This window comes from Pseudophryne corroboree, chromosome 6 (genome assembly GCF_028390025.1).
Source record: "Pseudophryne corroboree isolate aPseCor3 chromosome 6, aPseCor3.hap2, whole genome shotgun sequence".
In the NCBI taxonomy this organism is placed as follows: domain Eukaryota; kingdom Metazoa; phylum Chordata; class Amphibia; order Anura; family Myobatrachidae; genus Pseudophryne; species Pseudophryne corroboree.
Window position 1 is genome coordinate 441,591,449 of NC_086449.1, and position 23,836 is coordinate 441,615,284.

The 23,836-nt window shown below is 46.9% G+C and overlaps 1 protein-coding gene across 1 annotated transcript in view; it reads left to right on the forward strand.

Moving 5' to 3' along the window:
• Positions 1-23,836, forward strand: part of TRMU (tRNA mitochondrial 2-thiouridylase) — a 167,364-nt gene that overhangs the window by 8,377 nt on the left and 135,151 nt on the right. The gene's annotated exons all lie outside the window — the stretch shown is intronic.

Sequence of the window (23,836 nt, forward strand, 5' to 3'; positions counted from 1 at the left end):
ATAATCTTAAGGCGTGTGGCTATTGTAAGTGCAGTGAAGTGACAATGAAAACAATACCTGCTAGTAGATGTCAGTCTTATAAAATGGCATACTTTTCACCTGGGCAGAGACTCCTTTGGGCCGATTCTGAGTCACATACATTGCCGATGTTGGGCGCAGTGAAACAGTGCTTCTCTTACGTCCTAGAGGATGCTGGGGTCCACATTAGTACCATGGGGTATAGACGGGTCCCTTGGGAGCCATGGGCACTTTAAGAGTTTAATAGTGTCGGCTGGCTCCTCCCTCTATGCCCCTCCTACCAGACTCGGTTTAGAAAATGTGCCCGGTGGAGCCTGTCACACCTAGGGGAGCTCCTAGGAGTTCTTTTTTTTTTTTTTAAAGCGTTAGGTACAGGGAGGCAGCTGGCAACAGCCTCCCTGCTTCGTGGGACTTAGGGGGGGAGTAGGATCCAACCCTAGAGGATAATGGCCCCTATCTCCGCTGACAGGACACTGAGCTCCTGAGGGTGATGATCGCTAGCCCCCGAGGCGACCGCTCACTCCCTCAGCATGGCCGCCACCCCCTATCAGAGGCAGAAGATCGAGGAGGTGAGTAGGACGCCGGTGCCCCGATAAGTGGGTCACCGGCGAGAATGGCAGCACAAGGGTGGGAGCGCAGTGCTATAAGGCTGTGCTCCGGAGGGCTCAGAGGTACAGTGTGCGGCGCTGTGAGGGGCGCCCTGGGCCAGCGTAATACCCTAAACACTAGTCACTATTGCTGTCAGGGACTCTGTACTCTGCTAGCCACCATTACCTCAGTCCAGTATAATCTCCAGAAGTGCGAGAAGATGCGCCATTACAGGGGGCGTAGCTTCTCCTCAGAGCGGATCCAGCACTCATCAGCGCCATTTTTTCCCCTGCAGATCACAGATCAGAGATGCTAACAGGGAGCGCTGACCCTCCACATAACTCAAGCTATCCTGTGCGGTACCAGGGGGTTATAGAAGGGGGGGAAGAGTGTTTATTCACATTATAGTACTGTATATTCTAATAAGGTTACTCAGTCAGCGCCAGGCTTTTAATATCTAACTGCCTACTGGGGTGCTGTGTGTGCTGGCTCCTTAACTCTGTGTCTCTCTGAAGGTACTTGGGGGAAACAGTGTCTGACTTTTGTACTCAGGAATGCAATATACTGTCTCAGCCTTCTGAATACGAACCCCAGTGGGTGTCTTCTAATAAGGGAATGATATCCGAGATTTCATCTAGGATAGCTCATAATGAGTCTGAAACACAGGTTTTTTTAAAAAAATCTGTAGATGTTTTGTCATATTCTGCTCCCACTACCTCATCAAAATCCACTGGTATATGCCCAAAAAAGCGTGCCCTTGCCCAGATTATGCAGGTCGACACTGATACCGACTCTGATACGGGAGACGGTGATGGGGATATACTGGGGGGGAGGCATCCCTTGCTAAGGGGGTGCAACTCATGATTGAGGCCATTAGGGACGTTTTACACATTACAGATAAGGTACCTGAACAGGTCGAGGAGGCTTACTTTACAGACCATAAGAAAGCCTCCCTTACATTCCCTGCATCTAAGGAATTAAACGCATTGTTTGAAAAATCCTGGGAAAACCCGGAGAAAAAATTCCAGATCCCAAAGAGGGTTCTCGTTGCTTTTCCTTTCCCTGAAGAGGATAGGAAAAAGTGGGAAAATACCCCTATAGTAGATGCTTCTGTATCTAGATTGTCTAAGAAGGTGGTTTTACCTGTCCCTGGGTCTACCGCTTTGAAAGAGCCGGCAGACCGCAAGATTGAGACTATGCTCGAGTCAATATACACTGCTTCAGGCGTGGCGCGAAGGCCCACCATTGTTTGTGCATGGATTTCTAAAGCCATAGTAAAGTGGTCAGGCACATTAATAGAGGATTTAGACTCTATGGATAGAAGTGACATTGAAATGTTTTTACGTCACATACAGGATTCTGCAGGTTTCATGGTGGAGGCCATGAAGGACCTTGGTCATCTAAATGCACAGACGTCTTCCATGGCTGTCACGGCACTCAAAGGACTCTGGCTGCGCCAATGGTCTGCGGATGCGGAATCCAAGAAGAGTGTGGAGAACCTACCCTTCACAGGTCAGGCTCTGTTTGGGGAAGCTTGGATGCGTGGATTTCCACGGCAACCGCGGGTAAGTCAACCTTTCTTTCCTCAGCCACTCCGCCAACGAGAAAATATTTTCCTACGTCTACAATGCAGTCCTTTCAGACTGCAAAGCCCCCTTCCACTTTCTTCAGATGTGGTCGGGGAAAATCCAGAAAACCTGCACCAACAGGTTCCCAGGAACAGAAGCCTGGTTCTGTTTCCTCAAAATCCTCAGCATGATGGTGGACCTCCCAGCCTGGAGATCGGGCAGGTGGGAGCACGTCTAAGAAATTTCAGTCAGGGCCGGGCGTCATCCGGCCTGAACCCCTGGGTACAAGATATTGTGTCCCATGGGTACAGACTGGAGTTTCAAGAACTCCCACCTACAGATTTTTTAAATCAGGCTTACCAGCTTTGCTAACAGAAAGGTCTATCCTACAAGAAGCCATTCACAAATTGGAAAAGGCAAATGTTATTGTTCCAGTTCCACCTCATCTGGAAACCAAGGGTTACTACTCAAACCTCTTTGTGGTACTGAAACCGGATGGTTCGGTCAGACCGATATTGAACCTGAAATCTTTAAACCCCTATTTCTCTAACGTCCTTGAGGATGCTGGGACTCCGTAAGGTCCATGGGGAATAGACGGGCTCCGCAGGAGATAGGGCACTTTAAGAAAGCTTTGGATTCTGGGTGTGCACTGGCTCCTCCCTCTATGCCCCTCCTCCAGAACTCTGTGCCCAGAGCAAGATGGGTGCACTGCAGAGAGCTCTCCAGAGTTCTCTGCCTGAAAGCATTTTTGTTTGGATTTTTCTTTCTACTTTTTACTACTTTTTCACAGGGAGCACTGCTGGCAACAGGCTCCCTGCATCGAGGGACTGAGAAGAGAGGAGCAGACCTTCTTGTCAAAGATAGGCTCTGCTTCCTCGGCTACTGGACACCATTAGCTCCAGAGGGGGTGAACGCAGGTTCTTACTGGGCGTCCACCCCCGGAGTCGCGCCGCCGTTCTCCTCACAGAGTCAGAAGTACAGAAGTCAGAAGACGTCTCAGGCGGCAGAAGCCTTCAGCTTCACTGAGGTAACGCACAGCACTGCTGCTGTGCGTCATTGCTCCCATACACCTCACACACTCCGGTCACTATAAGGGTGCAGGGCGCAGGGTGGGGCGCCCTGGGCAGCAATATAAACCTCTGCATGGCAAAAAGACTATATACATGTACAGGTGGGCTCTGTACATGTATATAAAAGAGCCCCCGCCATATTTTACTAAGTTTGAGCGGGACAGAAGCCCGCCGCCGAGGGGGCGGGGCTTCTCCCTCAGCACTCACCAGCGCCATTTTCTCTCCACAGCACTGCTGAGAGGAAGCTCCCCGGACTCTCCCCTGCTTACACACGGTGAAAGGGTGCTTAAAAGAGAAGAGGATTGGCACATAATTGGCGGTTTACATATTACACAGCGCTGCTGGGGAAAAACATTTTGTGTTGGTCTCCAGAGTTATTGCGCTGGGGTGTGTGCTGGCATACTCTCTCTCTGTCTCTCCAAAGGGCCATGACAGGGATACTGTCTTCAGAAAGGGGTTCCGTGTGTGTGTGTGTGTGTGTGTGTGTGTGTGTGTGTGTGTAGTGTGTCGGTACGCGTGTGTCGACATGTTTGACGAGGAAGGCTCGCTTACTGTGGAGGGGGAGTGTTTGAATGTCAGGTCGCCGTCTGCAACACCGACACCGGAATGGGTGGATATGCTGAATGTCTTGAATGCAAATGTCAATCTATTGCATAAAAGGGTAGACAAGGCAGAAGCTAGGGATCAGTCAGGTACCCAGTCCATGCCTGTCCCTGTGGCGCCAGGCCAGTCGGGGTCTCAGAAGCGCTCCATATCCCAGATCGATGACACAGATACCGACACAGATTCTGACTCTAGTGTCGACTATGAAGATGCAAAATTACAGCCGAAGGTGGCAAAAGGTATTCGGTACATGATTATGGCCATTAAAGAGGTTTTGCATATTACTGAGGAACCCCCTTTCCCTGACACGAGGGTACACATGTATAAAGAGAAAAAGCCTGAAGTCACTTTTCCATCATCATTTGAATTAAGTGAATTGTGCGAAAAGGCTTGGGACTCTCCAGATAGGAGACCACAAGTTCCTAAAAGGATTCTTATGGCGTATCCTTTTCCACAAACTGATAGGATACGCTGGGAATCTTCACCAAGGGTGGACAAGGCGCTGACACGCTTGTCCAAAAAGGTGGCACTGCCTTTTCAGGATACGGCTTCCCTCAAGGAACCGGCTGATCGCAGGCAGGAAATTACCTTGAAGCACATTTTCTCCTTCATCCACTAGGGGCCACTGGAGCGTAGTTACAATGGGGAAATAGTAGGCAGTAATTGGGAGCTTGCACTTTAAAATTCTCACACTGTGGCTAGCTCCTCCCCTACTATCTCCCCTCCAAGCCAGTCTTAGTTTAGTGCCCAAGGGAGCTGGTTCACTTGGGTTTAGCTGAAGAATTTTTTCTTTTTTCTTTATTATTTTATTTTTCTTTCACACACTCACAGACTGGCAGTTCTGCCACTGCCAGTCTGCACCGCGGGAGCTGCCGGCGGGGTCCCATCGCAGCTGCGTGCGGCTCGGGATGGGCCTCGGCTGAGGGAGACACTGCGCTCTCCTGAGCTGGCCGGACACCGCTGCGTGCGGCGCGTGTCGGGGCCGCTCCACCAGCAGAAGATTCCGTCAGCACGGCAGCGGTAAGTAACAGTGGCCGGACACCGCTGCGTGCGGCGCGTGTTGGGGCCACTCCGTCGACAGAGGCCGGACACCGCTGCGTGTGGCGCGTGTCGGGGCCACTCCATCATCTGCAAGCAGTGGTGAGTAAACACCCCCCCTTCACATTGATGTATGATTTATATATTACATTACACATTTACTGGTGCAATGTGCTCTAAGTAATATGTTTATTCCTCCAGTGTGCCCACTGTATGTCTCATGTGTCTGGAGTGGGTCAGATTATAACACAGAGGTGCCTTTTCTGGTTCAAATTTGGCGCCTTTAAGGGGGGGGCGGAGCTTCAGTGCGCTATGCACAGCGCCCGCTCTGTACTGCGGCTCAGCGCTCCCTGCTCCCCGCCCGCGACACACATTGCCGGCGGGGGATGCAGGCCACTCACCGACGGGTTCGTTTAAATTTTGCGCCAGAGCGGGGGGCGGAGCTAACTCCTGCTCGGTACAGCGAGCGCTCCCCGCGCCCCGGCCGCTGCACGCTCACCGCTCCGGGTAAACTACATCCCGCGCTGTGCAGCGGGCTCAGCGCCCCGCTCCCCAGCCACTGCATTCCCGCTCTGTACAGCGGGCTCCCTGCTCCCCGCACGCATTGCCGGACGGGGATACAGGGCGCTCACCGCTCCGGGTAACTACAGATCCCGCGCTGTACAGCGGGCTCAGCGCGGACGGGGATACAGGGCGCTCACCGCTTCGTGGAACTGAAGCGGGTTAGTTTAAGTTTTGGGGGCCGACCTAATTCCACTCTGCACAGCGGGCTCCCTGCTCCACGGCCACTTCACGCATTGCTGGAGGGAGAGTCAGGGAGCTTACTGCTTCATTTAATGTTTGTACTGGGATAATCCCGCTTTGCTCAGCGGGCTCCCCGCTCCCCAGCACACAAACACACATGGATTAGAGCCTGCTCTATATCAGGGGCTCATTAATGTCATTATAAAGAGCTTTTATAGCTTGGAGGCCATAATAGTGGAGCATATTATGCATAGGAACCCAGGTTCACATATCACCCTCTACCCAATTAGCTTAATTATGTATATATATATATATATATATATATATATATATATATATAAAAATATGTGGGTATATATATATGTATGGGGTTATGTATGGGTGTGTGTGTGTATATATATGTGTATATATATATATATATATGTATACTGTTACACATATATAGTGGCAATGTTTTTATTATAAGACAGACCTGGTTTCACATTAGCTCCGCTTTGCCACATAACTTTTCCCCCCGGCTTTTCTCGCAGACTGGATGCCATTTTGGGAAACCAGCAGAGCCTCCGAGAAACATGTATTGCGTCTTCCTAATTTAGCAGTACTCTACATACAGGGCGGGTGTTACCTTCCCTTTATTATTCCTTTGTTTCACTTAATAATAATAATACTGGTAGTAATTTGGGGAATGTGTGTGGCATCAGACAAACAGTCGCTGTAGCTGGTATCTGAAGGGACCAGGGTTTGAATCCATAAAAAAAAAAAAAAAACTACTTTAAGGGGAGCTCCTATAGTCTAGTGGCTAAGACTCCTGTCCCACAGCGCAGACCTACTGGTTCAGGTCTCCACTGCTCCAGAAAGTTTATTTGAATCGTGTCGGTCACTACACATTATAGTGCAGACCTTACATAGGGCTGTGTTTATTTAACCCACCTTTTCTCCTTTCGTTTGTCTCACCTGGGATAGTCAAAGAATTCCCTCTTAGGTGTGAAGTATGCGGTGGAGCCATCTGCTTAGCCCTCCACGCACCTGCAGGACGCTCCTGTTTAAACAGCTCAGATTATGCAGGTAATGTCACTGTTAACCAGAGACCTTGTACGTCATTTCACCTTTCTAGGTTTCTAAAAGAACCTTGCTAACCTTCCATGTTACACAACTCGGCAGTGGAAACGCCTCTCTGGGAGGAGGAGAGAGATGGCCAGGATACTGATGAGGTCCGTTTTCTGTGGAGTCTGAACCAGTGTCTCAGAATATCCAGGTGCATTACACAGCAGTTCGTCTGATACTGCAGGTAAAGGAGGCGGACACGTCAAGTCCATCAGGGTTCGACGCCGATGACGAAATGACAGCGACTGGTCCAGTTTCGGATGAGCTGGGCAGGCTCCGGTGGGCGGCCGGCAGACACCCGAATACACTTCAGGTATCAAACAATGTTTGTTTTCCTATCCTTTCCCCGCAGACGGCAGGAAATGGTATCAGGACCTCTCCAGGGTATACCCCTCGATGTATCGCCGGTCCAACAAGCTGCCGTTTTCCTGAGGCAACCTTGCTCAGGGATCCATCGAAGACACATATGCGGCAGCTGGGTTCTACCTTGTCCGGAGCAGGTAGGTTGTGGAACAATTGTCCTCTAGGTTACAGTATGTTTCGCATCAGGATCATTTGATACTTTGGTACAGGTCAGAATTACGATTCTGCTTTATGTTCTTTGGAGGTCTCCACGTCTGCAGACTCGGAACCTGCATTTTCGCTTGGGCTGTCTTAACCCGACGACCTCTGGGGCTGCGACAGTGACAGGTGAACATGAAATCCTACGGGGCAGAGGGTTCAGGGGAAGGAACTTTCTGCAGGATTTCTTGAGCCATTGGAGGTAAGTCCACTTTGCTTTATCCTACTACTGCCCCAGCTCCAAGACAGACCTTTACCGGTCTTTCCTTTAGATTTTTCCGTGCCCTTTCAAGCTTTCGACTCCACACGGGCGTTATCTCCGTCGCCAGGGGATCTCAGGGTAAAAGGCTGAAGCAGAGGTTCAGCATCCTCGGTCCAGTCTGATTTTAGGTCATCCTATACACCCACTACAGGTCAGGCCTTCCTACCACCTGGAGGGTCCTAGGATAGGCGCATGTCGGGGGGAGAAGGCTTGGGCGGTTACAGACTAGATTTTGGAGTACAACCGTCTCAGGAGTCCCTCGCCATGGGTCAGCCGATTTACGATGACAAGAGAGTCATACTGCAGGCGGCGCTCCATATGCTCCTAACCACAAAGGGTGTTGATCCCTGTTTTTCACATATCATTTGAATCGGGACAGTTCTCAGGCCTTTGTTTTCTTTTCACGTTCCGAAGCCAGTGGGCTTGGCCAGGCCTATTCTGGCCTTAGAATCCTTTCAGTCTGTGATTGCTAGTTTGAACAAGAAAGGGTGTTTTACGTGTCCCTTGTCTTCAGGGATGCCGGTTTACTGATTTCCGCTGGGTTTCCTCATCGGGCTTTTCTCAGATTCGCATTACAGGATTCTCATTTTCACTGTCAGTCCTTTACTTTCGGTCTCTCTTCCGCTCCCACAGGGTTCAGGAAGATCACAGAATAACTCTTTTTCAAGGGCAGGAGGTGACGTTGGTTCCCTAATGGGACAATCTACTGCTACTATCCCACTCTGTACATTAGGTGGCTTCTGAATATCCGGAGGATCCAGGAGCTTCTGGTTCGACACAGATCCAATTTATGCTCCTCGTAGATGTTTTCTCAACACGGTCCGTCAGAGGATTTTTCCTTCCTCGGCACCAGGTACTCTATTTCTTCAGTCAAGTTGCGACGCAATGATTGGTCGCCTACATTCCCCTCTGAGCGGGGGACAACAATCTTCTTTCCAGGTCAAGCCACCAGGTCAGACTCCCGGGTGAGGGAACATTCCCTGGAGTTTGTCAGCTGGTCCGATGTTGGATCGACCTCAGGACGTTCTGACTGACTCTTTAACCCTTTACTACTCTTGGACGTGAGCTCTGGCGGCAGTAGCCGAGGATGCCCTCAGGGCTCCTGGGAGTTTCTGGTTATTCTATCCTGCCTCCTTTTCTATTTCTACCTCACTTTCGGTAACACAGGAGGGGAATATGCGTGCTAGTCCTCTCGGTGGCTCTGGTTGGGCCACCCATAACTTGAAGATACGGCTACACCTGTTGTCAGTAGAGGAGCCTTGGCTCCTACCTCGCCTGGACTGTCTACTTCAACAGGGTCCTTTGCTTTGTTCAATCTTACACTGGTTTCATTTAACCGTGTAACTGTTCACGAGACCTCAGAAGGGAGGAGTTCCCTAGTTCGGTTAGGCCTACTGGGCCCCGATTTCAGAAGTCTGTTACCTCTTCTCGCTTTTGCCACTTTTGGAAAACGGTATGGGACATAATACGGATAAAAGGGGTTTTCCCCTTCTTTCAGTTACCATTCAGCCGTCATCTTTGGTTCCTCTGGGAGGTTTTGCTCCGCTGCGCTTCAAACCACATTGACCTGAGTTTTAGGTTTCTGCCTTTTTCGGTTTTCTTCCAAAAGAGATTAGCCTGGCGGCCGTAAGTTCGGGCTCTCTTTCAGGGAGTACTCTATTGGCAACTCACCCGGCTGAGCTTCGGCCTCAGCGGTAGTTTCTTCCAAAGGGGATGTCCGTTTTTCATATAAATCTGACACTAGTGTTTTTCAGTCCTCTTTGACTGTTGTCAGGGCTCGCCGACTCTCTCTACAGAGGTCTTAGGCTATTCGACGAAGGGTTTTTCTTCTTTGTTCTGTACGATGCTCCCGTACTAAATAGCCGAGGTCCCAGCATATGCTGGGCTGTTGGATACATCTGACCATCAGACAGTCTTCTTGGTGGTTGCTCGGGAGCCTCCGTTTTCCATTTCAGCGCACTTTACGCGCGTTGTGGGACATTCGTGGGCAGCTGCCCGTGGGGTCTCCATGAATACTTTGTCGGGCGGCTACTTGGTCGGACCGACATTTGTTTTGTCAAATTCTACAAGTTTGACGCTTTTGCGGCCTCTGCATCACAGTTTGGCCGAGCGGTTTTACAGGACTCTCAGCGCTCTCCCACCCGTTTTGGGAGCTCTGGGACGTCCCCATTGTAACTACGCTCCAGTGGCCCCTAGTGGATGAAGGAGAAATCAGGATTTTGGTACTTACCGATAAATCCCTTTCTCCGATTCCACAGGGGCCACTGGACGCCCGCCCAGCGCTGTTCCTCCTTGTTTTTTGCTTAACAGTTTGCAGATCACCATATGACTGCTTGTTGAGTTCGGGCTAGCCGGTTGTTTGTTAGGTTCTGTTCCAGGTTTGGTTTGTGTTATCCTGGTTTACAGGGCTTCATTAACCTCCTCTACCTTACGGTTTGTTTATTCCAGCTCTCCTCGGGCACAGTTTTACGTAGACTGGCTTGGAGGGGAGATAGTAGGGGAGGAGCTAGCCACAGTGTGAGAATTTTAAAGTGCCAGCTCCCAATTACTGCCTACTATTTCCCCATTGTAACTACGCTCCAGTGGCCCCTGTGGAATCGGAGAAAGGGATTTATCGGTAAGTACCAAAATCCTGATTACACTCACTCCGGTACTATTGCTAGACCGGCTATGGCGTCGGCCTGGGTTTGTAGTGCGGTTGTGGCATGGGCAGATTCCTTATCTGCGGAGATTGACACCTTAGATAGGGATGCCATTCAAATGACCATAGAGCATATCAGAGATGCTGCCTTGTATATGAGAGCTGCTCAGAGAGACATTTGTTTATTAAGCTCCAGAATAAATGCTATGTCTATTTCTGCTAGGCTACTCCTGTGGACCCGGCAGTGGACGGGAGATGCCGATTCTAAGCGGCACATGGAGTCCTTGCCGTACAAGGGGGAGGAGTTGTTTGGAGACGGCCCCTCGGACCTTGTCTCTACGGCTACGGCTGGTAAGTCGAATTTCTTACCTTATGTCCCCCCGCAGCATACTAAGAAGGCACCTCATTATCAAATGCAGTCCTTTTGTTTCAATAAAAACAGGAAGGTGCGGGGATCGTCCTTTGTTACCGGAGGAAAAGGCAGGGGAAAGAAGCTGCACACAGCTAGTTCCCAAGAGCAGAAGTCCTCCCCTGCATCTGCAAAGTCCACCGCATGACGCTGGGGCTTCCCGGGGGGAGGCAGATCTGGTGGGGGCTCGTCTTCGGTTTTTCAGCCACGTCTGGGTTCAATTGCAGGTGGATCCCTGGGCAGTAGAGATTGTTGCTCAGGGATACAGGCTAGAATTCGAAGACTTGCCTCCTCGCCGGTTTTTCAAATCGGCTCTGCCGACTTCCCCGTCAGAGAGGGAGTCAGTGTTGACAGCAATCCAAAAATTGTGTGTTCAACAGGTGATTGTCACAGTTCCTCATCTCCAGCAGGGAGATGGATATTATTCAACCCTGTTTGTGGTCCCGAAACCGGACGGTTCGGTCAGGCCCATTTTAAACTTGAAATCTCTGAACTTGTACTTGAAAAGGTTCAAGTTCAAAATGGAATCACTCCGGGCGGTCATCGCCAGCCTGGAGGGGGGGGATTGGATGGTGTCCCTGGACATACAGGATGCATACCTTCATGTTCCAATATTCCCCCCCCCCCCCCCCCCATCAGTCGTTCCTGAGATTTGCAGTGCAGGACTGTCACTACCAATTTCAGACGTTGCCGTTTGGGCTTTCCACGGCCCCGAGGGTTTTCACCAAGGTAATGGCGGAAATGATGGTGCTCCTGTGCAGGCAGGGGGTCACAATTATCCCATACTTGGACGATCTCCTAATAAAGGCGAGATCTCGGGAGAAGTTGCTGGACAGCGTGTCTCTGTCCATGAAGACGTTGCAGCTACACGGCTGGATTCTCAATATACCGAAATCCCAGCTAGTTCCTGCAACGCGTCTGACCTTTCTGGGCCTGATCCTAGACACAGACCAGAAAAAGGTTTTTCTTCCAATCGAAAAGGTTCAGGAACTCATGACCATGGTGAGGAACCTATTGAAACCAAAGAAGGTTTCAGTGCATCAGTGCACGCGGGTCCTGGGGAAGATGGTGGCTTCATACGAGGCCATCCCTTTCGGCAGATTCCATGCGAGGACTTTTCAATGGGACCTCTTGGGCAAGTGGTCCGGGTCCCATTTACAAATGCATCAAAGGATCACCCTGTCTCCCAGGACCAGGGTATCTCTCCTGTGGTGGCTGAACAGTGCTCACCTTCTAGAGGGTCGCAGGTTCGGCATTCAGGACTGGGTCCTGGTGACCACGGACGCAAGCCTCCGAGGCTGGGGAGCAGTGGCACTGGGAAGAAATTTCCAAGGTCTCTGGTCAAGCCTGGAGACTTGTCTCCACATCAACGTCCTGGAGTTGAGGGCCATATACAACGCCCTGCGTCAAGCGGAGAACTTACTTCGGAGAAGACCGGTTCTGATTCAGTCAGACAATGTCACGGCAGTGGCTCATATAAACCGCCAAGGCGGAACAAGGAGCAGAGTGGCCATGGCAGAAGCAACCAGAATTCTACGCTGGGCGGAAGGCCATGTAAGCGCGCTGTCAGCGGTGTTCATCCCGGGGGTGGACAACTGGGAGGCGGACTTCCTCAGCAGGCACGACCTGCATCCGGGGGAGTGGGGACTTCATCAAGAAGTCTTTGCACAGATCGCGGATCGGTGGGGCCTGCCTCAAATAGACATGATGGCGTCCCGTCTCAACAAAAAGCTAAAGCGGTATTGCGCCAGGTCAAGGGACCCTCAGGCGGTAGCGGTAGACGTTCTGGTGACACCTTGGGTGTTCAGATCGGTCTATGTGTTTCCTCCTCTTCCTCTCATACCCAAGGTGTTGAGAATTGTAAGAATAAGCAGGGTCAGAACAATCCTCATTGTTCCAGATTGGCCACGGAGGACTTGGTATCCGGAACTGCAAGAGTTGCTCACAGAAGATCCGTGGCCTCTTCCTCTAAGGCAGGACCTGCTGCAGCAGGGGCCCTGTCTGTTCCAAGACTTACCGCGGCTGCGTTTGACGGCATGGCGGTTGAACGCCGGATACTAGAAGAAAAAGGAATTCCGGAGGAAGTCATTCCTACCCTGATCAAGGCTAGGAAAGACGTGACGTTAAAACATTATCACCATATATGGCGGAAATATGTTTCTTGGTGTGAGGGCAGAGCTGCTCCTACGGAGGAGTTCCATTTGGGCCGTCTACTTCACTTCCTTCAAACAGGAGTGACCTTGGGCCTAAAATTAGGGTCCATAAAGGTCCAGATTTCGGCCTTATCCATTTTCTTTCAAAGAGAATTAGCCTCTCTTCCTGAGGTACAGACTTTTGTGAAGGGGGTGCTGCATATTCAGCCTCCCTTTGTGCCTCCGGTGGCGCCTTGGGATCTTAACGTGGTGTTACGTTTCCTCAAGTCACCTTGGTTTGAACCACTTAAAACTGTGGAGTTGAAATACCTCACGTGGAAAGTGGTCATGTTGTTGGCGTTCGCTTCGGCGAGACGTGTTTCAGAATTGCCGGCTTTATCGCATAAAAGCCCATACTTGGTTTTTCACGTGGATAGGGCAGAGTTGAGGACTCGTCCTCACTTTCTGCCAAAAGTGGTCTCATCTTTTCATGTGAACCAACCTATTGTCGTGCCTGTGGCTACAAGGGACTTGGAGGATTCCGAGTCCCTGGATGTAGTCAGGGCTTTGAAGATTTATGTGACCAGAACGGCTCGGATCAGGAAGACTGAAGCTTTGTTTGTTCTGTATGCGGCCAACAAGGTTGACGCCCCTGCTTCAAAGCAGACTATTGCTCGCTGGATCTGTAACACGATTCAGCAGGCGCATTCTACGTCAGGATTGCCGTTACCGAAATCGGTTAAGGCCCACTCCACTAGGAAAGTGGGCTCTTCTTGGGCGGCTAACAAACAAAAGGATGCTCTGCGCTCTGATATCTTGTATTTAATTAATCAATTAATTAATTGATTAGGTGCAGTCTAGCAGGGTGAATAATTGACTCAATGCAGTTCAATTTAAAAAGCAGATACTTTTATCACAAAATGTATACACAGTTAAAAAACAATAGATACATAGAAACAATTTAAAAAAGGAAAATGAAAAAAAGAAAGAAAAAAAGAGACAATTGTTGCAACTTCTTACAACCACACTGATTAATGATATTATACCTGTCTCAGAGATAGAGTAAAAAAAGCAGTATGCAATAAGTAAATATTAATAAGAACAAAGCTCTCACTGGAATTAATTAAATAATGGACAAACACTGGCGTCCCAGTGCGTCTTTAAATAATGTTGGTCCGCAAAATATTAGTTGTAGTAAATGGGCCGTAATAGTTACCACCGTGCTGGTTCCTGAGAATTAATGCAGGGTCCTGTATAATTGCACGTGGTGAATATGATGTAATGTTGCCACTTTTCAATGAGTGTGGAGCAGTCCCATTGATGTTATTAGGATTGCTAATATGGAAAGCCGTCAGTCACATGCAAGGTGTTTAAATGAGGATCCTCACAGCGGAGGACGTAATCCGTATGACTGGCGGTGTAGCTGCGGCCAGCCGGCACTGTCTCACCTATCCTCACGGCGGAGGACCGTGACCGTCTCGTTCACGGAGATGTTTCCCAGAGACAGTGATGTTAAATACTTGCAGCAATCTTACCGCACTGTGTAGAGCAAGCTGAGTATGATTTGACGGCTGTAGTTTGAATATCAGCGGAGTACGGCACTAATATGCTAGAGACCAAGTCCGTGCTGTATAGTATTCCTTCAGGAGAACTTTGAATAGGAGAAAGGGGCGTCAACGCGTTTCGTCTCCTAGCAACCGGAGACTTCCTCAAGACGAATACCCTTCTGTTGGGAGCTGTTATTTATACCCAACTAATTGATTGAATAGAATCCAGTGTGTCAATTTGAAACAATAAAAAACATTTAATACTATTCATGTTTAAATAACTTGAAATAAACACTTTTCCGGTCTATAACATTTACATAAAATATATAATAATTAAAAAGAACATTGAGTCAATGAAGTTATATTCTTTAGTAGTCAAATAGCACACTAAATTATATAATTTTGTTAATTAGACATTAATTAGAAAACTTCTGAATAAAAGAACAAAGCAGAAGACAGAGGGTGGTGGGACCTTAACCCTCTATATTCCACCACAATTACATATTAATAAAAATAATAAAGTTCTATCTCCAAAATTTTACATAAAGATTCACATAATATCTTACACCTAATTCTGCCCAATACGATTGACTTACAGATATTTTACTATGTATTAAAAAGATATCTAGACAATTCTTTATATATTGGATGTACCCATTAAATGAGTTTGTTTTATTATTTCTATAGAGTATTTGTCATAGAAATTATATAAAATTGTCCTATAAATACTTCTAAAAATGAAGATATATATACACCTACACGTATAAATACTTAGATATTGGATATAAAAAACTAGAAGCAAAAATGCAAGTATTGGTCCATAGCTTTATTTAATATGTGCAGAATATAGCTACATTTAGAATCCACATATATATAAGTGTATGTATTACACACCTATATATTTATAGTGGAACTACACTAAGCATGTATAATCTAAGGCTTCATTTAGACCTTTAGGATATAAAGTGTCCAACTTAAAGATCCATGATGATTCTCCTATACATAATTTACGAAATCTATCTCCTCCTCTTTTTGTACTTAAAATTTGTTCTATACCTGTTATTGTTAAAGTAGATGGATCACCATTATGTACTCTGGAAAAATGGCATGAGACGCTGTGTGTTTGGAGGGGTCTCGGCATTACAGTTGTGCCGAGCAGCTACTTGGTCGGGGACAAACACCTTTGCAAAGTTCTATAAGTTTGATACCCTGGCTGAGGAGGACCTCCTGTTTGCTCAATCGGTGCTGCAGAGTCATCCGCACTCTCCTGCCCATTTGGGAGCTTTTGTATAATCCCCATGGTCCTTACGGAGTCCCAGCATCCTCAAGGACGTTAGTGAAAATAAGATTTTACTCACCGGTAAATCTAGTCCCAAGTGCGGACTTCTTCTGCATGACTTGTATATAGTTATTGCTTACATAAGGGTTATGTTATAGTTTTCGGTGATACCGTGGCTATGTTGTTGTTCATACTGTTAACTGGGTAAGTTTATCTTAATTTATACGGTGTGATTGGTGTGGCTGGTATGAATCTCGCCCTTAGATTTACAAAAATCCTTCCTCGTACTGTCCATCTCCTCTGGGCACAGTTTCCCTAACTGAGGTCTGGAGGAGGGGCATTGAGGGAGGAGCCAGTGCACACCTAGAATACAAAGCTTTCTTAAAGTGCCCTATCTCCTGCGGAGCCCGTCTATTCCCCATGGTCCTTACGGAGTCCCAGCATCCTCTACGGACTACGAGAAATAGATTTATCGGTAAGTAAAATCTTATTTTGAGGGAATTCAAGTTCAAGTTGGAGTCTCTGAGAGTGGTGATCTCAGGTCTGGAGGAGGGAGAATTTCTGGTATGCCTGGATATCAAAGATGTGTACCCCCACATTCCGATTTGACTGCCTCACCAGGCTTGTCTCAGATTTGCGCTGTGGACTGTCACTATCGGTTCCAGGCACTGCCATTTGGCCTATCCACGGCACCGAGGGTGTTCACCAAGGTAATGGCAGAGATGATGCTACATAATTCCATATCTGGATGATCTGCTGATAAAAGCATCTTCCAGGGAAAAGTTGTTGCAGAACATTGCTCTCACAACTCGACTACTCAGGGATCATGGATGGATCCTGAATCTTCCAAAGTCACATTTGGAGCCGACAAGGAGATTGTGTTTCCTGGGGATGATCCTCGACACGGAAGTGCAGAGGGTGTTTCTACCGGTGGAAAAGGCGTTGGTGAATCAATGGTCCGGGATGTCTTGAAGCCTGCCCGGGTATCGGTTCGTCAGTGCATTCGCCTGCTGCAAGATCAGGCCATTCAGGTGCAGTCAGACAATGTAACGACGGTGGCTTACATAAACAGACAAGGTGGAACGAAGAGCAGAGCTGCATTGGCAGAGGTGACAAAGATCCTCCTCTGGGCAGAAAAACATGCGACGGCGCTGTTAGCAATCTTCATTCCGGGAGTGGACAACTGGGAAGCGGACTTCCTCAGCAGACACGATCTCCATCCAGGGTAGTAGGGCCTCCATCCGGAGGTGTTCGCAGAGGTGACAAGTCTTTGGGGTGTACCTCACATAGACATGATGGCATCCCGCCTGAACAAGAAGCTTTGCAGGTACTGTTCCAGGTTGAGAGACCCACAGGCAGTTGCGGTGGATACACTGGTGACTCCGTGGGTGTTCAAGTCAGTGTATGTGTTCCCTCCACTTCCACTCATCTCAAGGATTCTCAAACTTATAAAAAGATCAAGAGATCAGGAAATCCTCATTGCTCCAGACTGGCCAAGAAGGGCTTGGTACGCGGATCTTCTGGAGTTACTGCTGGAAGATCCGAGGCCTCTTCCTCTTCGAGAGCACCTTCTGCAACAGGGGCCGTTCGCTTATCAAGACTTACCACAGCTACATTTGACGGCATGGAGGTTGAACGCCAGATTTTAGCTAGGAAAGGCATTCCGAATAAGGTTATTCCTACCCTGATACAGGCTAGGAAAGGAGTAACGTCTAAACATTACCATCGAATTTGGAAAAAGTATGTGTCTTTGTGTGAGTCCAAGAAGTTTCCTACAGTGGAGTTTCAACTTGGGCGGTTTCTCCTCTTCCTGCAAGCGGATGTGGATGTGGGCCTGCGTTTGGGCTCCATTAAAGTCCAGATTTTGTCCTTGTCCATTTTTCCCCCCAGAAACAATTGGCTTTTCTCCCTGAGGTTCAGACTTTCTTGAAAGGGGTTCTGCACATCCAACCTCCCTTTGTGCCTCCTACGGCACCTTGGGATCTTTACGTGGTGTTGCAGTTCCTGCAATCGGATTGGTTTGAGCCTTTACAGGAGGTTGAGGTCAAGTTTCTTACTTGGAAGGCGGTCACACTGTTGGCATTAGCATCCGCTAGACGTGTGTCAGAACTGGGGGCATTGTCATGCAAGAGCCCCTACTTATTTTTTCATGAAGATAGAGCTGAGCTCAGGACGCGTCAGGAGTTTCTTCCGAAGGTTGTGTCAGCTTTTCATATCAACCAACCTATTGTGGTGCCAGTGGCTACTGATTCCTCAATTACCTCCAAAGTCCTTGGATGTTGTGAGGGCTTTGAAGATTTATGTGAAGAGAACTTCTCGTCGCAGAAAGTCGGACTCTCTGTTTGTCCTTTATGATCCCAACAAAATTGGGTGTCCTGCTTCTAAGCAGACGATTTCTCGCTGGATCAGGTTCACTATCTAGCATGCTTATTCTACTGCAGGATTGCCGTGTCCATAATCTGTTAAGGCCCACTCTACTCGTAAGGTGGGTTCTTCCTGGGCGGCTGCCCGGGGTGTCTCGGCTTTACAGCTTTACCGAGCGGCTACTTGGTCAGGGTCGAACACGTTTGCTAATTTCTACAGGTTCGATATTTTGGCCTCTGAGGAACTTAAGTTTGGTCAATCAGCTCTGCAGGAGCCGCCACGATCTCCCTCCTATACTGGGAGCTTTGGTACTAATGTGGACCCCAGCATCCTCTAGGACGTAAGAGAAAATAGGATTTTAATTACCTACTGGTAAATCCTTTTCTCGTAGTCCGTTGAGGATGCTGGGCGCCCGCCCAGCGCTTCATTTTCCTGCTGTTGTTACTTGGTTCAGTACTGCATTGTTACTTGGTTAAGTACTGTTGTTCAGCTGTTGCTGAATTGTTCAAGCTGGTTTGCTTGGTTTGCCTTGTTCTGTGTGAGCTGGTGTGAATCTCACCACTATCTGTGTATTTCCTTCTCTCGAAGTATGTCCGTCACCTCGGGCATAGTTTCTAGACCTAGTCTGGTAGGAGGGGCTTAGTGGGAGGTGCAGCCCACACTGTTAAACTCTTAAAGTGCCCATGGCTCTTAAGGGACCCATCTATACCCCATGGTACTAATGTGGTCCTCAGCATCCTCTACGGACTACGAGAAAAGGATTTACCGGTAGGTAATTAAAATCCTATTTTTTCAAAACAAATGGGTTTTTCTCTTCCACCTTCTTGCATCTGTATCACACTGCACAAGCATCCAAGGGCCGAGTTGCGATTTGAGCCACACAGTCTCGGAACTGTCTTTGTAAATGTATTGGGCATCCCAGGGTGGGGGTGTTGGCAGGAATGTGGCCTAGCAGACCCACCGAGATGTGATTGTCACGGACGTGTTATTGAAATCTGTTGTTTACTCAACCACTCACATAGGAGGCCATGCTCTGATGAGAAACTGCACCTGACGCAGGTTTCCATGGTGTGACTTTTGTGTCTAAATACAACCGGGTGATATTTCAGCGTATACGAATGCTGCCAGTGGGTGTCTTAGACCTTTCACATGCAGACGCATGGATGTACACTACGGAAGGGCTTTGTTGCAGCATTTACATAAAGGTAGACACATCTTACTTGAATGAGCACCCTTATTGGGTCCCTCTCAGATGGAGCTTGTCCATAGTGTGGGGATGTGGAAGCTGATCTTTTATTGTTTATGGCTCTACCAATTTATACAGCGTTTAAGGCACAGACTAGCAGATTACGGTACTGCCAGTTTGGGTGTACCCTTCAAAATTACGCCACAGTGGGCTAATCGGCGATGACAAGACAAAAAATATCTATTGATCATGGTGGCTATGGGTGGAAAGGCTATGCTACAAGAGTGGATATATTCTGCATCCCCATCCTTGGGAATGCCAGTATACAGATTGTTTCTTTTCCAGATAGACCAGACACAATAACATACTATTATCTCCAGACCTTATCCAATGTTTGGGATGGTTTGTGAAGGTTCTCCTGTTAAATATTAAACTGGCACTTAAAAACTGTTTTCAGTGTACCTTATGATATTACACCCAATGTATAGCTGGACAGCTTCCTATTGTGGTGTAAACTAAGATTATCTTGCCACGAGGTCTCCCAGTTCATGATTCCGTCTCTCTTCATATTATGCAAGCTGACATTGTTCTGTAGGCCTTTTCCATGGAAGGATTGCTGTCTTAGTATGGGACAGCTATTATTCTTGTTAGTATTTTTAGTTATAGTTTGTATTAGGGTTTTGCTGTTGCATCCCTAATTTTCTAATTATCTTCTTTGTGGCCTTGCTACATTTTAATGTCCTGCCAAGTTCTCTGGGATATGATTTCTATGAATCTTGGCGCACTGTGTTGTCTATTAGTTGTCTCCAATTATATTTGTAGAATGCTTTCGGAAAGTTAACCTATAACATTGGTTTTTCCGGTTTTGGTAAATGATGTATTCTATGCATTGGCTCTGCCTATAGACTGACTGGGCTACTTCTAAAGATAGCAGTACTTGTTGTAACAGAGCTGTTGCCTACTCTGTATTGAGACAGAATTACCGGTATAATATATTTTGAAAAGTACTGAATGCAGCAGTTCTGCATATGTTAGACCACCTCTACCATTATACTCATAATTTGACATTTCTGGTTCTTATACATCATTTTAATATATAAATACAGCTCCTTTTATTTACAAATAAATATATGAAATACAGACTATACGCATATAACTCTGGTGCTATTATTATGCACTTTTACCTAATGACCTGTTTCTCCCTGAGAGTAACCAGTTTGTTGGGACACGGACATGAAGTAATTAGTTAGTTCATTGATCTTCATTGCTGCTGACCGTCAATATGTCGACGGCTTCATATTGACGAGACAGTGCGGTCCCATGTTATTTAAAACATTGTAGATGTGTCGGCATTATAACTTTAAAGCATCATAAGTGACCTGTCCCAACAACACATGATGTAGATATTGCATCACACATATACTCCAGTCTGTCTATATTTGCTGGAAGTGGAACTGCTCTGTAGAGTAAAAAAACTTGTAGCCCATCCCACACATACTAAATCTGAGACGTAATTACATTAAATGACAATTGCTACTTTTGATTGCCAAAATTAGAAGTGAGTAGGGTCATCTGGTATGGCAGCATCATAAATAAGTGGGGGGGGGGGATTAGGTTATTCATGTAGATTCATTTATTTAGGATCGAACCACTTTAATCTGGATGGAGGAAAAAGGCCATTTACACATAGTTATGCTGCTGCTATTAAGGGATGCAACTGCTTGTCAACAATATTTACAGCACTGTTCTGCATTTATCTACAGACCGGATGAGTTATAAGAACACACCCTACCATCCCTCCTAGTCATCAATAACTCCTCATATATAAGGAAAGAAAGGACAATAGAATTCCTTTTTGGGAGTACTCTTATTTGAAAATGATGATAATCAATCAAAACAGTATATGATAAATTATGTGATGATGAGTAATCTAAAACATAACATTTATTCTGTTCCTTTAAAATATCGACCTATGCGGTCCAAAAGGATTAAAATCTCTATCTTGATTTCTAAATAAGAGATAGAAAGGTGAAATATAGATTCAGATAGTGAGAGTGAGCAGCATTGAACTGCTCCACCAGTATTTCAAATGAAAATATAGGTGATCATCTTGATGATATCCACATCAATAACTCCTGTCTGGAAAGAGTTAAGACTCTTCCTCCATATTCTTAACCACCTAATCCTGCTTTGAAACAGCAGCTTTGGTTTTCCTTATCCCTCTGGAACCACACCTTATTTTACCTTGGCAGAAGTGGGACTTTGTCCTGATACACCTCTTTCAGCATCACTGTTGTACTTGGTACAACTCTATATGAACTGTATCTGCCCCTATTGGTCAATTTATCATCAGGTTTTCTGACCACACAAAAGCCTTTAGATAGATACTAGCACCTGGTCTATAAACATGACGTGAGCTTAGCGGCGTTGAAGTTTTTCATAAACATATGCTGTTACTTACGGAGCCCTGTACTATGCTGTGTTTAAAGTCACTTCTTTTCCATGCTTTGCACACACATGACCTGATTCCAGCATGTGTTGAACACAATTGCATCGTGGTCTGCATGAGCAACTTGGAGCTATTCAGAGTGAGTCTGGGTCAGCGGCATCTTGGACGATTTTTAAGGCTGAATGGGCTTTATTTGTCAGTGAGGCTTTTGCATGTAGAAGCAGCTTCCGTGGGCATGTAGTCAGTTGCAGGTTATTTGAAGGTGAGTGTATGCAGAGATCCGACCAATTTCAGTTGAATCTGCTGTACCAAGAATGGTGCTGGTGTAAATGCTGATAATAGTAATGACAGCTGCTTTTGCAAGCGGAGGGCTGGGGGTAATACATCTATAGTACATCAAAACATGCACTGCTAGTAGAGGGAGATATAGAATCCTGCAACAAAGCTTATTGCATATAGGGCCTGATTCAGGTTTGTTAGCAAAGCAAAAAAGCGCAAAGAGAAGAGGGGAAAAGGATAAAAGAAACAGATAGAAAACAGACAATACACATGATGAAAATAGTGATAATAAAAAGTGAAACATGTTTTACCATATCATATGAAAAATTTCAGTGAGGAGGACTCAAGGGCAGTTAGACGGACAGTCAATTAGGGTCTAGTCAACTCACATCTAACATTGGACCCAAGGGAGGAAATGAGCAATGGCTCTGATTAAGAAGCCAAGGGTCCCAGATAAGGTCAATTTTATGGGGGCAATCATGGAAATAGAAAGTAATTGTTTCCATGCATGCAATAAACCAATAATAGATTAGAGCAGAAATTGCGGGAGGATCTGAAGATTTCCATTTCCTAGCTCTTAGAGATTTAAACGCAACCAAGATATGAGAGAACAATTTGTTCAGTGGAGGGAAAATATCTGGGAATGGTCTTGAGAGTAAGAATACCCATGGGTCCGAGGAGAGGCCTGAAAGGGAATTCAAAATGGAAAGACTGTTTTCCAAAATGGAATAATATGGGGGCAAGTCCACCAAATATGGAGGAGTGTACCCCTGCATCCACAGTTCCGCCAACAAACAGGAGTGGAGGAGGGAAACATTTTGGACAATTTATCAGGAGTAAAATACCATCTATAGTAGAGTTTGTAGGAAGTTTTTTTGATTTGAGTAGAGATGGAACTCTTAGCGATCCCCTCTCTTACTTCCTCCCAGCAGGAACCATCTGAAGGTGGTCCAAGGTCTCTTTCCCTCTCCTATTCATGACGACCCTGAGGGACAGAGGTAACGTTGATCAATAACAAATAAGTAGAGGAAATCAGGACCCTGCCAAGTGGGAAGCTGAGGCAGAGCAGCTCAAAAGGGGAGGGGCATGAATTACGTCTGATTGAGGAAGGGACATGAAAAAGTGACGGACCTGGAAAATCTTTAAAAAGGGCAGACATAAGGAAGGGAATTTCCTCTTAATATAGTCAATAGAAGCCCAGGTGTTAGACGGTGAGGTCATATACTGTGTGGATTTCTGCCTGTTGCCCGGTCCTAAAATTGAGGAAGGAGACTTCAGGGGGAAAATCAGGGTTGTTTGAGAGTGGGACAAGGGGAGAAGAGGGGGAAGACAGCTTATATTGAATAAAAGAGGTGTCCCATAAATACATAATGAATTTGAGGGAGGAAAGAGACACGCAGACCCCATATAGAAGTCAAGAAATGTACGCCTAGGAAACTAGTCTCCAAATCAACTCAGTATCAGGGTCAGCATAGGTAGCTGCTATCTGGCTTAAGTGACTAGCTAAATAATAAAAGTTAACATCAGGGTATCTCCTATTTCCTCCGGATCTAGGTTGTTTAAGAATATTCAGTGTTATCCTAGGGGTCATTCCAGACAAATTTCAGGAAAGAGGACTGAATGTCTTCAAAAATCTTGTTCGGGACTCTAATGGGTAATGATTGAAATAGATAAAGGAGCTGAAAAAACAATTTCCTCTTAAGAGCAATGATCCTCCCCAGCCAGGAGATAATATATGACCTCCACACTGCGAGATCACGTTTAAATCGAGGGAACTTTTTGTTAATTCGGTTTTATGATGGAGTAGAAAAAGTATTGCCTGCAGGTTTTTAATCTGTGGTCATTCCTCTGTCTCTTTATTACTCCTCTTAGTGGTCCCTCCCACTCCCCTTCCCACTTTTCTCTTTCCTATGTTGTGACTCCCCACTGTGTACACTACAGCAGTATGGCATTGATACTTTCTCTGACGTCCTAGTGGATGCTGGGACTTCCGT